We start from the raw sequence: 16273 nt of genomic DNA on the forward strand, positions 1-16273 counted from the left end.
TGTCAAATGTCACTCTACTTCAATTTTTTGTTTATTTTGTTCTTTAGATTCCACATATAAGTGAAATCATATACTACTTGTCTTTCTCTATATGACTTATTTCATTCAGCATAATACCTTCTAGGTCTACCCATCCTATTGCAAGAGGGAACATTTCATTCTTTTTTATGGTCAAGTAATATTCCATTGTATATATGTGCCACCACTTTTTTATCCACTTTGATTGCTTCCATATCTTGCTTATTGTATATAATGCTGCAATATACATAGATCATATATTCTTATATGATCTATTAATGTATTGCTGAATTCAGTTTGCTAATATTTTGTTGAGAATTTTTGCATCTATGAAAACCTCTTATTTGATTTGAAAGGCAACTTTTGGCAAAAAAATTATTTGATGGTTTAAAAAATTCAGGATTTCAAAGCTCTAGCAAAGTACAAATTAAAAGATAATCTGTATTTATATTGTTTTAAACCATTAATTAGATAAAATATGTAAAATGTTGGGAAAACTTGATCAAGTTTATAAAATTCTTTAGAAGGTAAAAGAAATAACATTTCTAAATGCAATCCACATTTGGAGAAAATTAATTTGCCTCTAATTGACTTTTGGTTCTACATATCCTACAGAGTAAAAGTCAAGTACTCTTGGATGGCTTATAGGTCAGGATTCTTGGTTGAAAGCAAAGTACCACCTCTGGCTAATTTATACAGAGGAGACTTATTAAAGGATCTTGGGCAATTCACAGAATTCTGTTCAAGCCAGAAAACCAGGGTGTGGCCAGGCTGCCAGGGACAAGGCCCAGAATTATGCTCCAGCCCCTCTCTGGTGTGAGGTCAGGTGTCATGGTGGCTGCGCAAACAGCAGACACTGCTAGGAGCTACAGGAAGTCAGATGTCACTGTCTTAGAGCCATGTATGTAGACTGACCTTCAAGGACTATGCTACTTTAATGCTCAATGTCTTCCACAAAGTCTTCCTTTTTCCCCTAGGAGGAAATATCTGCCTTTATTTGTGTAAATGTACCCTCTATTCTTGAATATAGACTTTCTTTACGTATCGTCGGCAGCCGTCCGTCTCGAGAGACGATGGTGTAGCTTCTTAAGAGTCTTATCTGCACCGCCGAGAATGGCTGTGCAGTCCAACTCGGGAGTGACATGGTATCTGTCTCCTCCCGTGTTGAATCGACATCTTGCGATGAAGCTACAGAGCCTGGGCAGGGTGATATGGAGGGTCTGCTGTTGCCCATGCAGCAGACCCCCCCTCTCTTCGCAGCTGAAGGGTCCAAGGGAAAGACGGAGTCAATACAGCTTGGCTTCAGGTGCGCCGCAGGAGTTGCCGGTGTTGACTACAACGTCAAACCGCCTTAGGGACTCCGACTCCGGATTTTCTGTCGGGGTTTACTCCCTTAGCCTTTCCCCTGAAGAGGTATGCCGCAAGGCAGCGGAGGTTTTTTGGAGTCAGAGTTTTCCTTCTCTGACTTTACGTATAATAATAACATTAAATAATTACTATTTAAAAGTTTATTCTCAGAGGATATGCTCTTGATTAGCTGGAATGAAAGAAGGTATTCTCATTTACTGAACCAGACACCACACATAACATGAAATACATTAACTTATTTAGTTTTTAGAAGAGCCCTGAGGGTACAGATTTTTATTTCCATTTTATAGGTGAGGAAAACTGATACTTTGAGGGGTTACGTGACCTTCCAGAGCTCTGACTTCAGGCCTGTGCTCCTTGTACTCTACTTCCCTAGATCAGGGAGGGAGCACACTCTTTGGTTTGAATGTTTTAAGTAATCTTTTATTTGATGATGGATTTGGGAGGTAGAACTTATGTCTAACATTTTCTTCCCTTACAGCAGGTTGCTAATAGAGTGGATAACAAGTTTACCAGATTAGCTTCATTTGATCCTTGTATTTATCCTGCCTCCAATGGAAAGTCTCCACTGGGGTTCTTTCTTGGACCTCTGGGAATCAACAATTGCATTCTTATGGGTCTGAAAGTTCTCCACAGAAGTTATTCTATATTTTTGTTTTGATGATAATTGAAAAATATATAATGACATATGAAGAGATTATGGGTTGCTTGGATGACACCATTAGAATTGAGTCTTGCCATGCAGTATGTGTGTATTTATATCATTGGAGCCAAATCGGACTCTTTCCATTATCATGAGAGAAGGGTAGCAGAAAAGCATCAGCCTGAATATGGACATCATGCATTAACACCAAAATGAAGATTAAAACATCGTCAGTGTCCACGATGAGAAAGGTTTTTGCAATAGTTCAAACAAAGGAAACTGCTGGAGTAATTGCTTCATCAAATGGTGCCCATATAGGCAGGCTGGACTCAAAAGAACCTGAGCCCCTAAATACATTGCAAAATAACAATTGTGACACTAAAATATTGCTAAATTATTGTTAATTCAAATGTTAATGGTTTTCCATGTTTGCGGTTTGCAACTATAAAAATGAGGTTTGTAGAGTTAAGTATTAAACATTGCCATAAAATTTGGAAGGCATTAGCTGGAAATCTCATGAAATGAGGTGAATGCCAGGCAGGGTGCTCAGAGCTGGGGACACATGTGCATGAGGGTTGCAGCGAAGTAACTTTCTGTGACCCTCTCCCACTATTCAATGCGAAGTCTCTTTTCTCATGATGGCTCTTTGAGGATTCTTAAACTTCAGGTTTCCACTTGGAAAGTGCTAAGTGATGGTCACAGAACTATTGTTTTCCTCTTGGCGTCGACACTGATTCTACAATTTCTCTCTCCTGTGGTTGCTGGAAAAGGGCCCCTGAAATTAATCTGAGAGAGTCGTCAGCACCTCTAACCCAGAGGTCTGCTTCCTTGGACCAAGATAAATGACTCATCTAAGTACCCATGTAGTTTGCTGGCCGAGGTGGGAGAAGGGAGAAGACTAGCTGGTCTGGACCCATAGTGTAAGATATAATGAGAAAGAGCTCTGTTTAACTTGCTTAAATAGAACTACAAACTATGTGTGAAAATGGTCTCATACATTGCCTGCGGGCCTTCCATTCATTCATTTGGAACAATGAAGTGGACTTGGTATTTTGAACTGTTGACTACAGCATATATTTGTAACTATTGGATCTAATTTTTTAGATCAATACACTTCTTACAGATGAAAATTCCAAGCTCTGTGGTTTTCTTCTTCTTTTTAAATTACAAAAGTAATGCATGCTTCTTATAAAGTCACAGTACACACAGGTAAGGCGAACAAAAAGTCTTTCTCTGTACTCTTTAAAATGTGTGCATTCATAGTTTAGACCAAACAATGGCTTTTTAAAAAAATTACAAAATGAATGACACAGCAAGATTAAGAAAATTGTCATTTTCTTAGCAAATGCTGATGTCAAGTAGTAATTTTAGTAGTCTAATATTCCATGGTAGGAAGTCTGTTATTTTCTTTTTATTTCTTTGAATTTGTCTACCCAGATGAACTAAATTGAAAATGTTGTGCTTCAGTAAAAACAGATGTCTACTTAAATACCTGATTACTTCAATATCCTAAGTCAGTGAAGCACACTGAAGCTGTCCATGAGCTGCTGCCCTGGGCTGTGGAGGAAAAGATGGGCCTTTGGAGGCTGTGGGACAGGAGGAATGTGGGACATGGCACTTGTGCCTGCTGGGAGGAAGCAAAAACCCCCAAATCTCTAGTCTGTTCATTTCAGTTTGGCCTGGGCACCCCAAGAAAAGCCACAGGATAAATATGGTCCAGCTTTTCAAAGTCTCAGCTTTCCTTGAACTTTTAAGGGAAAAAAAGTTATAATGAAATAAAACTATGTTAAGGAATAAAATCGAGCATTTACTTTATGGGACTTCTTAAGTTTTAACATAAAACAAGCCTATTTTTTAGGCATTGAGCTTATCCCATCAATCCCTAAGAGTGTGTATCACACATCCTCTGCCCTTAAAGGTACTTTTGTTTGGATAAATTTGAGAAACTCTATTATATGTTGAGGATACAGAGAAAGAAGAGAGACTAAACTTGTGGATTTTTCATTTGGGAGTGTGGGAGAAGCGATGGGTAGATAAATAAAACTTAAGTATTTCTCACTCATTTTTTTTTTTTATTCCTCACAGTCTTTAGCATAATACCTTACTGATGGCAGGGCATATAAAAATGCTTGTGGGTATTTGATTTAGTTTCTGTTCTTAATAAGGAAAAATAATGCTGGTCATTGAGCACCAGTTCTCAAACTTGGCCAGTGAGTTTTTTAAAAAAATTCTTCAACTAGCTGGTACTTAAAAAAAATTTTTTAAAAAATTCTGTAGATCTAAAAGGCTCTGACTCTCTCAGAGAAAAAAGAACAAGACATGGAGAGAAGTGGAATTATAAAAATGTTCGAGTCATAAAACTTATTTTTAACAGCCTTCCCACATTAGCAGTAACTCAAATAGTTTCAGAGAAGTACACCTTGACTAGTGAGGTATGATGAGGTGCTGGGCTGAATTTTTCACCCTCATGAATATTGCATGATTATTGCTATTTTGTTCACCCACTTTTTCTTTTGTCTTTAAGTAGGTGGGTTGATGTGAAGTAGCATAGTTGAAGTAACTTTTTTGTTTTAGAAAAAATAAAGATTTCTAGAAATGTTTGTTTTTAATTTTATAGCTGCTTCCTAAAGAATAAATTTGAGTACAGTTTAGAGGATTTGGGGAGTAAACATAATTCCAAAAAAGATTTTTTTCAGATGAGGATATCATTATGCAAAGTTAGGTCAAGGTAAAATATAAAATTATAGGATTGAAAGTAAAAAATATATATGTCTTAAACCTAACAATTCAAACACAATTATAAATTTATGTAAATTTTTTGTTTAGGTTGAAATTGTGTAAGTACTCATAGATAAATTTTGCATTAATCTATGCTCTATTTTCATTAAAAAAGGTACATTTAAGCAGAATATAGGAAATGTTTTATTTGACATTAAATACTGAAGCATTTCAGTGTAAATTGCTTTGTAATGTTTAATAATTAGTATCAATATGGGAGAAGTAATTATATTGAAGCAATACATGTTTATATAAATAAATGTAATCAGGTAGAAAGGTAGTATGAGAATAAATATAACATTTTCAGTTTTTTATAATGCCTTTTCCACATTTTGAGAGTTAATATTATTATTCATGTTTTTGTCAAATCTTTGAAAAATTCAAATGTGTAATGTTAGTGCAAGAAATAATATATAAGGTCTTCACCATGACTAACATATTTTAGGAACAATTGTAAGGGTATAAATAGGAACCAGTGATGTCTATACCACTTAATTCTCAGGTATGTTAGAGTACCATGGAAACTTCAAGAATAGTTTTTAGAATCTACCTCCACTCAAAGAGTGATTAAATTAGTATACATACACACAGGTATTCTAAGAATATTTTTTAATCTCATCAATTTTTCATTTACTAAATTAGTAATTTTGTATAATCATCAGCAGATGGTAACAGCTAAACAATTAGTCATCCTCTCTGAACTACTACAAATCCTTTTTCATAGTGTGCATTGATGGTATTTTTATCTTCATTTTGGCACTAAGGGTTTATGTTTATATTAAATTTGACTTTCTTCTGCTACTCTAACTCAGGCTAATGAAAAGAGCCCTATCTGGCACCATTGAGAGAACAAACGTGGATATAAATATACAATACCGCATGACAAGACTCCATTATAATGTGTCTAGGTGTTGTTAGGTTCATATTCATTTTGGTATAAATACTTGTGCCCTTCAGATATGGGATTTCTCCCCTTATTATTTGATACATTCCTTTGCTTCATCTTTTCACTTCTTTTAAAAATTAATGCTTGTTAGTCAGATATTTTACCTGCTATATTGATTCTCTCTCTTAGAATCAACCTTTCTTTCATATTTTTCTCTTTGTCTTTCTCAAATTTACATCCTGGGCAATATCTTCAAATTTATATTCCATACCTTATATTAAACTGACAATCTTACAATTTTCTAAAGGTTTTACATGTTCTCAGGTGGTTTTTCTCAGAGCATCCGGTTATTTTTATGGGCATGATACCCTTCTTGAATATTTGAGTGTTACTTAGTTTGTGTGTGTTTCTCTTGTTGCTTGAATTAGCACTTTTTTTTCTGTCTTTTCTTGCTCACGTTGTTGATTTTCCTTGGAAATCTGGTAATTTTTGGTCGTCTGCCCATATTTGAATGAAAGCTTCGGTTGATTATTCTAAGGAGGCAGTGTGGATTTCTTCTGAAGCCCTGTGACCAGGCCTGCTTCCTGTTGGGCCTTCCCCTGGAGTAGTGTGTCTGGCAGGGAGCTGTGTGAGGGAGATGGGCAGCAGGGAAGGCCAGCAGGCGAGCAAGGAGGCACCAAGTGGATGGCCCTCAAGCCTGCCCTGGAAAGCTGTCCTCCAGGCTTCTTTCACATCTTTGTCAATTATATTGTTGTTTTTTTTTTTTTTTTTTGGCAGGGCCAGGTGAGACTTTATTTTGGGGAAAAAGGAAAACACTTGATTTGGCTTCTAGTCAGGGACATGGGTAAAAGGCAGTAAACTCCCCCACCCCAAGGGCGAGCTGAGGACTGGGTGGGGCTGAGCTTCAGGTAGGCCTCCTGTGCCCTCCACCCCCCTGTGTAGCTCAGAGGATGGGAGAGACCGCAGCAGTCATTCACTTGGGCAGGACATCAGATGACTTAGACCCCAGCTTCCCATCGCGGGTCTCAATCTTCTTCACAACCACCGACTTGGAGGAGCTGGTGCTGGTGCGGCTGAAGGAGCCAGAGCTCCCCCCAGAGCCCAAGCTGTCCTGGAAGCCCATGCCGTAGTTGAGGTTGCCGTAAACTGGGCTCAGCGCACCTGAGTAGCCGCTGGTGGTCTTGGTATGGACACTCATGTTCTGCATCCCGGACTCCAGCCGGCTCTCCTCGCCCTCCAGCAGCCTGCGGTAGGTGGCGATCTCCACGTCCAGGGCCAGCTTGACGTTCGCAAGCTCCTGGTACTCACGCAGCTGCTGGGCCGTGTCCTGCTTGGCGGTTCTCAGAGCAGCTTCCAGCTCAGCCACCTTGGCCTGAGCATCCTTGACGGCCAGCTCACCACGCTGCTCGGCATCAGCGATGGAGGACTGCAGGGCAGCCCTCTGGCCTTTGTGGCCATCAATCTCAGCCTGGACGCGGCTGATGCTCCGGTTCATCTCAGAAATCTCGGTCTTGGTGCAACGCAGGTCATCCTCATGCTTCCCAGCCAGTGTCTGCAGCTCTTCATACTTGATCTGGTACATGGTCTCAGTCTCAGCCCGGCTGCGGTTGGCAATCTCCTTGTACTGGGATTTGACCTTGGTGACGATGCTGTCCAGGTCCAGGGAGTGGCTGTTGTCCATGGACAGCACCATGGATGTGTCAGAGATCTGGGATTGCAGCTCACGAATCTCCTTCATACAGCTGCCGGTAGAAGTTGATCTCATCGGTCAGTCCTTCCAGGCGGGACTCCAGCTCTACCTTGTTCATGTAAGCTACATCCACATCCTTCTTGATGAAGACAAATTCATTCTCCATCTCTGTGTGCTTGTTGATCTCATTCTTGTACATATTCTTCAAGTCCTCCACCATCCCCTGCATGTTGCCAAACTCTGCCTCCAGTCTCAGTTTCTCCTGGGACAGTGTTTCCAGCTGCCGCCGAAGGTTGTTGATGTAATTCTCAAACATATTGTCCATGTTACTGTGAGTCATCTTCTTTTGCTGCAAAAGAGTCCACTTGGTCTCCAGAATCTTATTCTGCTGCTCCAGGCTCCGCACCTTATCGATAAAGAAAGCAAACTTTTTGTTGAGGGTCTTGATCTGCTCCTTCTCCTGGTTGCGCAAAGCCTGGATGTTGGGGTCCACCTCCAGCTTCAGGGGGCTGAGCAGGCTCTGGTTCACTTGGATGGCTTTGATGGACCCTATACTCCCTGCTCCGCTGAAACCTCCAGCCAGATTCATGTTGGCGCTCAGGCCAATCCGGTAGGTGCTGCCCACCCGGGAAAAGGCTGAGGAGCTGATGCTGGGACCACTCGAGTATAAACGGCTGCTGAAGGCCCAGGGGCCAGAGGTAGACACCTTGTAGGCCGTCTTCTGGGTCATCCTTGTGGACATGGTGGAGGCTGGAGTGGAGGCAAGGAGGCCAAACCAGACAGAGGTTCACGAAGGAGCTGAAAAGCTGCTCAATTATATCGTTTTGTTGAATTGTTTCTCCATTAAATTTTACTTTACTGCTGGTTCTACATTCAGAGAAATTCTACCTATTAACAAATTAAGAGTCAGTTATATTGACCCTGCAAAACAGAATTGAAAGTAAATTAAGAAAAGACACTGCGATTCCCAAGTAGTTGTCACAACAACCTTAGAGAAAAATCATGAGCTTTATTTCTTATCCTTCATATAGAACTTCATTGATTTTTATGTTTTCCTGTTTTACTAACAAGGTTGCTTTCTGTTTATTTAATTTAATTTAATTTATTTTATTACCAGAGAGAGAGAGAGAGAGAGAGAGAAAGAAGAAGAGATGTAGTGAGAAGTAGGTAGTCCACTAGAAATCAAAAGTAAATAGAAGATGAACCACACACTGTGAAGAATAGGTCATATAATCTCCATGTTAAATTGTGTTCAGTGCTTTTCTCTTTTTTTTTGAGAAAATAGAGACAGAATTTCTTTTAGAGAAAGATCATTTTTGAATGGCTAAAGAAATGTGTAAAGATTAATTCCTGAAAGAATAAAACACAGCACTTAATATTTCCCTACTAGCCTAAATAAATGAGTTGTTACCCTAAATTGTTGGCCAAACATAGCAAAGTTCTGTTCAACATTCAAAGCCAGCTTGAATCCTGTCCTTTTCAGTGAAATCTTCCTGGATAAACCCCAATGAGATGTGCTTTCTCTAGTCCATTTACTTACAACCTTATTTCTTTTGTGAGACTTGACATATTTTGCTTCATATTCTAACTTGTGTGCTAATATTATAGTTAATGTTAGATGTGAATCTTCTTATGAACAAGATTTTATTTTTTTAATTCTTTTTGTATATTTCTTGGGTATTTTTGCCAAGTAGGCACTTAAATAATATTGGTCAAATGATTGGAACAATGCCGATTTCATCATTTTCCAATAATAATTTGTTACTTGTTGATGCTTAACCTTCATATTTCCTAAATTTATCTCTGAGATTAGAGTTTGTATTTTGAATTATGGTTTACATCCTGAAGTTTGGATGCTATAAACAAAAAGCTTGAGCATAAATACTCTCTTCTCTATTTTTTCACATTCGTATTTATTATAACTCAGTAAAGAAACTTCTAATTTGCAAGTAAAAGAATGAGATGTGTCACAGAACAATAAACATATTTATGATCTGGAATAGCTGAGCTCGTTGTTATTCAGTTTGAATATACAGCTAAAGAGGCAAAATTTAAATAGAAGTGGTTTCCATAAATAGCATTTTTAGACTTATTTGCATTAAGATTTCTGTCACCAGCATGGGAAAGATGCTGAGGGCAATAATAAATTTGTAAAGTTTTTCAATCACAGTTTTACTTTTTACGTATTTTGTCATATACTAGTTCCCCTTATGCTTGGTTTTGCTTCCCGAGTCAACTGCACTTCAAAAATATTAGATGGAAAATGCCAGAAAGAAATAATTCATAAGTTTTAAACTGTGCGCTGTTTTGAGTAGTATGATGAAATGCTATGTCACCCCCTCCATGCTGCCCTGTATGTGACTCATCCCTTTATACATGGGGAGTTAGTCACTTAATAGTTGTCTTGGTTATCAGATCTGTCATGGTATCACAGTGTTTGTGTTTAAGTTACCCTTATTTTACTTAATAATGACTCCAAAGTTAAAGAATAGAGATGCTGGCAATTTGGATGTGCCAAAGAGATGTCATAAAGTGCTTCTTTTAAGTAAAAAGGTAAGTACAGTAAGTGATTTGCAGAGAGAGACAGGGAGAGAGAGGAAGACACCATACTCACATAACTTTTATTACAGGATATTGTTATAATTGTTCTCTTTTATTGTTGGTTATTGTTAATCTCTTACTGTGCCTAATTTATAAATTAAACTACCATCAGTATGTATGTACAGGAAAAAAACAGAGTATACATGAGGTTCGGTACTATTTGAGATTTTAGGCACCCCTTGGGGATCTTGGAATGTATCCTCCACGGATAAGAGGGTACTACTCCAGTTTAAGGTATGGTTTATCCTGTTATTGTAATTGATATACAGTCGGCAGCCGTCCGTCTCGAGAGACGATGGTGTAGCTTCTTAAGAGTCTATCTGCACCGCCGAGAATGGCTGTGCAGTCCGACTCGGGAGTGACACGGTATCTGTCTCCTCCCGTGTTGAATCGACATCTTGCGATGACGCTGGAGTGTCCTCTCCAGTGAAGCTGAAGCTACAGAGCCTGGGCAGGGTGATATGGAGGGTCTGCTGTTGCCCATGCAGCAGACCCCCCCTCTCTTCGCAGCTGAAGGATCCAAGGGAGAGACGGAGTCAATACAACTTGGCTTCAGGTGCGCTGCAGGAGTTGCCGGTGTTGACTACAACGTCAAACCGCCTTAGGGACTCCGGCTCCGGATTTTCTGTCGGGGTTTACTCCCCTAGCCTTCCCCTAAAGAGGTATGCCGCAAGGCAGCGGAGGTTTTTTGGAGTCAGAGTTTTCCTTCTCTGAATTGATATACAGTATATATATATATGTGTGTGTGTGTGTGTGTGTGTATGTATACATATACATACATACATATAAATATATTTTTACTTTCTAAGAACACTTTAGAACTCTGATATCTTTTTTGATTATTTCACAGACCCAGAGTTGAGTCATGTTGAGTGTTTAAGCATTTCTGACGCTTGTTCTGTTGTTCACCCAAACCTAGGAAGTCTCTAATCCTGAATAACTCTGAATGGACCAGTTGGTTTTATGACAACACACAACAATTGGCTTTTCAGGACCATTTCCCCCTCTACAGACAGCGATATGCCCAGCTTCTCGCTATCCTCGGCACATCCTACTGGCATGGCCCTTATGCTGCCTTTGTTGTCTTTATCGATTTATTTCTCCTGATTTTGTCCATAGAAGGCTGGTTAGCATTTGACACATAGGAGATACTCACTAAAACAGTTGAATGAATTAATTAATTTTGATTTCCCAAATGTTGGAGAATCTCTGAAGGTTTTTTACCAAAAATAACATGGTGAAAACGTGTTTCAAAACTTTATTTTCTAATATTCTTTAAAATGGCTATTGATGTTGGGATCGTATTGATACTTGGTATGTTTTTTAATAAATAAAATAATTCAAGGATTGATATTTTTGATGGATTGGCGCAAATCAATTTGTAGATTTTATTATTTGAAATGGACAACTGTAGTGAGATGAGCAAGGGTTTGAACATTTTACTTGAATACAAGACAACATGGAAATGATAAAAACAGTAATTTCAACTCTAGCTTTGATTAGGTTCATTTTTTTAATGTTTTAAAACTTTCAATGTATTGTAATAATCTCTGATGATTTGGTAAATGTGAAACTTTGTATCATCAATGTTTTAGCAAGTCAGTTGTTTTGTACACTTTGTCTCATTGTTTAAGAAGTAAAGTAGTTTATTCTTTTCCTGGAATCTATTTAGCAGATTTTTATGGAACATTTTATATGACCCTACTCCCAGTCTTAGCATAAATAGGGAATGGAGTCATATAGTCATGTCCTAGTAATAATTTGTGTCTAATGTTCTGAATTGTCAAATTGTAATTTGTTTTCTAAGCTCCTCTGAATACTCTGTCCACCAGTGGATATGCTGCTCAAACCCATAGAAAATTTCCACAGTGTGTTCTGAGTTGAAATTCTTCCCAGAGTTTGGTTGACTGTGGCAAGTCTGACTTGCTTTTCCCCATAAATGGTACAGACATGAGTTTTCAGAAAATGGGCAGTGGAAATTACAACTAATGCATGGAATACACCGAGAGGGGTAATTGCTTTCTTCCTTCCCTCTTTAAATTTAGTACTTCAGACATTGCCACAGTTGCTGAAGATGCTTACTTTCCTAATTGTAATGTATAAAGTCAGGAGAAGCAGTGGAGGTGTGTAATGCTGGTAAAAGGGTTTGTGTTGAGAGATAATGACTGATGTGTTCACACTGGTGTATTACCTCTTCTAATACATGTGAAACCATAGCAAAATAGAAAACACAGTCCTGCAAAATTGTCTGAACTGCCCAAGCTGAATCCTTTCATTTGAGAATAGAATTTTAAATCACTTACTCTCTTCTTTTAAGAAACAATGGTCAGCCATGATCCCCTCCATCTAACACATGAGCGCACTGCACTCTGTATGCCCTCAGCCCTGAGACTTACCTCTGACACCCACAAGCCCTAAACCCCTGTGGCCATCACTCAGCCTTCTGTGTTCCTAATTTTCAGCACGACCTCAGTTGGTCCCTCTTCTGATCACAACTGTTTTTTTTTTTTCTTTCAGCTTAATCATTTAGCTGTTTCCTACTTTCTCTCCCTCTCTCTCTTTTTCTTTTTGCTTTGCTTCCTTTCTTAGGGGAGGGGTGCATGTGTGTGTGTGTGTGTGTGTCTTTACACCATGGACTACAATTTCAGTAACACTTTCTATCATAACCCTCTTAAGCCCAAACTTTCTTATAGAAGCACAACTTGATGTTAACTTGTACAACAAGTGTACTTTGTTTTTCTGGTCAACATTTTAAAAGAAACTTCCAGTATTTTCAAACTTTCTCTACTCTCACACTTTTCATTTATCATGTCATTCTCCATAGCTGACCCTGTTTCTTCCATCCAAAAGAAAAGCAAAGTTGTCACGTGGAAACTCAGCTTCCCTCAGCCCAACCCTAGAATCCACCGCTCTCTGTAGCCATCTTTTCAATGTTTCCTCAGTTACATAAGAGGGATCCTGCCTTATAGTATACCATCCCCTTCCTCATGGCTTTGTTTCCTATGTCAACAACTCTTTCAGGAAATTCCATTATCAATTACTCTCTTCTCTTTCCCACTGCATTTTTTTTTTCTCAAAGAGACCCCTTCAATCAAGACTCAGACTCAACATCTCCATGACTGAATACATGACCTCCATCACCATCCCCTGCCTTTGAGCCTCTGATTTCAGTCAGTAGCGCTGGTCCAAGCCAACTGCACATATAAACATGAGTCATTCATGAGAGTCTTCTCTCATTCCCTGAATTCAGTGTATCCCAGGTCTTGTTGACATTGCTTCTTAAAGGTCTCCAGAATATCCACCTCTTTCCACATCCCCTCTGAACGTCCTCATTTAGGCCAGCATCACCTGTTACCAAAGCGATTGCAGTGGCTTCCTAATTCATCAAGATTGTTCTCCAATTCGAAGCTGTATTTTTCTTTTCTGATTATAAATATGGTCTGTCACTCCGCTGCTTAAAACTCTTTTGTCATTTCCCATAACAAACGAAATGAAAAACAAACTACTTTCCATAGCTTGTAAGATCCCACATAGACTGACCCCTGTCTGCATTTGCAGCCCTGCCTTGCTCTCCCTGCTCCCTGTTCTCCAGCCACACCAGCCTTCTCTCTCTGGTCAAGGAAAGGTATCCTGCTTCTTCCTTATTTTGGACTCTCAATTTTTTGTGAGAATTCTGGCTTCAAGGATTGCATCCAGCAGAAAAAGAGAACTTATCTAGAATTATCCAAACTATCTAGAAGGATAAATTGACTATCTGAGAAGTTAGAACACACAGATTGTGAACAATTGGCAGCAACCTTGGGTGTTGGTAGCCATTCTGAAGCAGCCAGGTTCAGGTGGGCTTTGTGTTGTATGTTCTGCTGCTGAAGTTGTCCTAAGCTCAAGGTGATTTCTAGGAAACTCAAGGCAGCTACCAACTTTCAATGGCGAAGCCAGAATTGACCATTACTTATAATCAGCCCAGCAAAACTATGATGTGGTGGGAAGAGATGACTTCTTTGCTGAATCATGGACTAGAATCCTATTGGTTATTAAAGAACAGTATGACCTTATTTTATTTATCAGGCTAAGGAAGTGCAACATTCTTATCTTGATAGCATTTTAATGTTTACGAAACTGTTTTCACCTACTGCCTTGGTTGATAGGTCACTTGGTTTTTAAGGGAGGCAAAACAAATATTTTTAAAAATTCTTTTTGTATAGATAAAGAAGCAAAAAGAAAAGTTGCAACTTTACCATTACACTTGGATTTAAAAGTCAGAATGAACAGCCAAATCTAATTTCTGTGCTGTTCCTCAGAAGGTTGGTATAAAATTTAATACTGTTCTGGTTACAGTGTGTACTATTCACATATTAGTGAGGTGCGATGCAGTGAGAAAATAACTGGCAGAGACATGGAGGAGTCCTTTCCCAGCTGTTTTTCACAATGCAGCCCTCTCTCAGCAGTTAAATCAACCTATTTTTAGTTGTGTTTGGGATGAAGCCCAGAGCCGTACTGAACAGAGTCTACAACCTTCTGCTTGGTGTTACTTGCCCTTAATCATCACTTGAATGTTTATGATGTTAATGTGACGCAGAAAATACACATTTTTATTTTCTTCTATGGTATTGGTCCAGCTGATCTTGAGTCCTATGTAACATTAGGTTTTTTTTTTTCATTTAATAATTTGAAAAACGCTAAGAAATTATTCTCTCTCCCTCTCCATCTCTCTCTTTCCTTCTCTCTCTCCTTCCCTCTCTGTGTGTGTGTGTGTGTGTTCCCTGTAATGCACCTGTGAGGAAAATTTGAGTCGTGTTAGTACTTCATTCCCCTACCCTCAGCTCTCAGAACATGTGTGGTAGTCCAGAGTAGAATAGGAAGGTAATTTCTCCATTAGGCCCACCTCATGGGCAATAGGGAACTATGCTGGATGGGAAGAGACAAGGTTCAGCTTCTTCCTCAGGAGCCTGGATTTCTATGTGGGCTAGAACCTGCTTCCAGAAAAGTAAATCCGATGTGTCTGCTGGTCACATCACCCCAGAGTGACTGACTGCAGGTCTGGCTGGAGTCCGAATGTGTACAGTGGTATAGGAGAGGAGGGGTGTTCTTGGATAGATGGAATTCTATCTTCCATGGCCTCTCCTGGCCACCCATCAAGCTCTTGCCTGGTTGTGAAGGAGAAAGCAGGAGGAGGTGACAGTGGTTCAGGAAAGAGAAGGGAGTAATTCTAACTGTCCTCGGAGCTGTGGCTAGCATAGCCCAAGTGCATCCATGTGCAGCTTGGAGATTACGACAGCTCCCACTTCATGCTGCCAATGTTTCGTGCCTCTGTTCCATTTGGGATTCCCAGCTGGAAACACTGCATGGTCTTCAACTCTCCTTATTTCTACAGCTATGATTGAACAATATGGGCTTGAGTTATTCAGCGTGATTTCCCCCGTGTATAGCAAATAGTATGCACAGAATTTTAATCACTTTAGAAATAATCTTAATTACTGACATAAGACAGGTTATTAGCCATTCTGGTATGTGTGAAATTCAAACTGATATGAAGAGTATTCCTCTCCATACAAATTCTCCATACAAGCTGTTCATGTTATAAACATTTCTTCTTTCTTTCTTTTCTTCTTTCTTTATTCCTTTCTTTCATTCTTTCTCTTTCTTTTTCTTTTTCTTTTTTTACTTTTCAGAGCTGTGATCGAACACAGCTCTAGAAGTAAAGGATTCTTACTCCTCCTTCCCACTGCCTGTGCATTTGTCATTCAAATATGGGTATCTTTTTTGAAATTTGTTTAGTTTGCAATCAAAAGTATAGATTCAGTCATTCAGAGGCTTTCATTTTTACCAATTTAAGCTGTCTTTTTTGAAAATTGAAAAGCCCCTTTCCATGTTTCACAAGAATGCCATGTTAGTGTCTGCCATGTTGCAAGTCTGGACACCACGAACAGTGACAGTCCCGTTACCAGAATCAGGGGCTGCAGCCGTGCAGATTTTCTTGGCTGCAGTGTGAAAGGCAAATGTCCATGCTGGTGGCTGTACAGTGGTGAAAGGAGTGTGTGTCTGTGTCTGTGTATCTGTGTGTGCATGTTGACAGATAGAGGATGGGAAGAAGAGGCTAGAAACTGTCAGGCTGCCAGGCCACACAGATGCCAGGAGCCATCTGTGCTGATACCTATTTCTGTCACAACTATGTCTGTATAGTTAAAAGTAATAGTTCTCATCTCATCAAAGCTGTAGGTGACTGGTATTGTGCATATTCTTTTGACAATACATAGAATGTAAGCTCATGGCAGGAGATTTACCAAAAAAA

At 39.3% G+C, this 16273-nt stretch overlaps 1 protein-coding gene and 1 pseudogene across 1 annotated transcript in view; one reads left to right on the forward strand and one right to left on the reverse strand.

The window, feature by feature from the left end:
* The window catches only part of CHSY3 (chondroitin sulfate synthase 3), a 335828-nt gene that overhangs the window by 44049 nt on the left and 275506 nt on the right, over nucleotides 1-16273 (forward strand). The gene's annotated exons all lie outside the window — the stretch shown is intronic.
* LOC150000518 (keratin, type II cytoskeletal 8 pseudogene) lies at nucleotides 6662-8141 on the reverse strand (annotated as a pseudogene).

The sequence above is a fragment of the Furipterus horrens genome, unplaced genomic scaffold (genome assembly GCF_987537825.1).
Source record: "Furipterus horrens unplaced genomic scaffold, mFurHor1.1.pri manual_scaffold_10, whole genome shotgun sequence".
Taxonomy (NCBI): Eukaryota; Metazoa; Chordata; class Mammalia; order Chiroptera; family Furipteridae; genus Furipterus; species Furipterus horrens.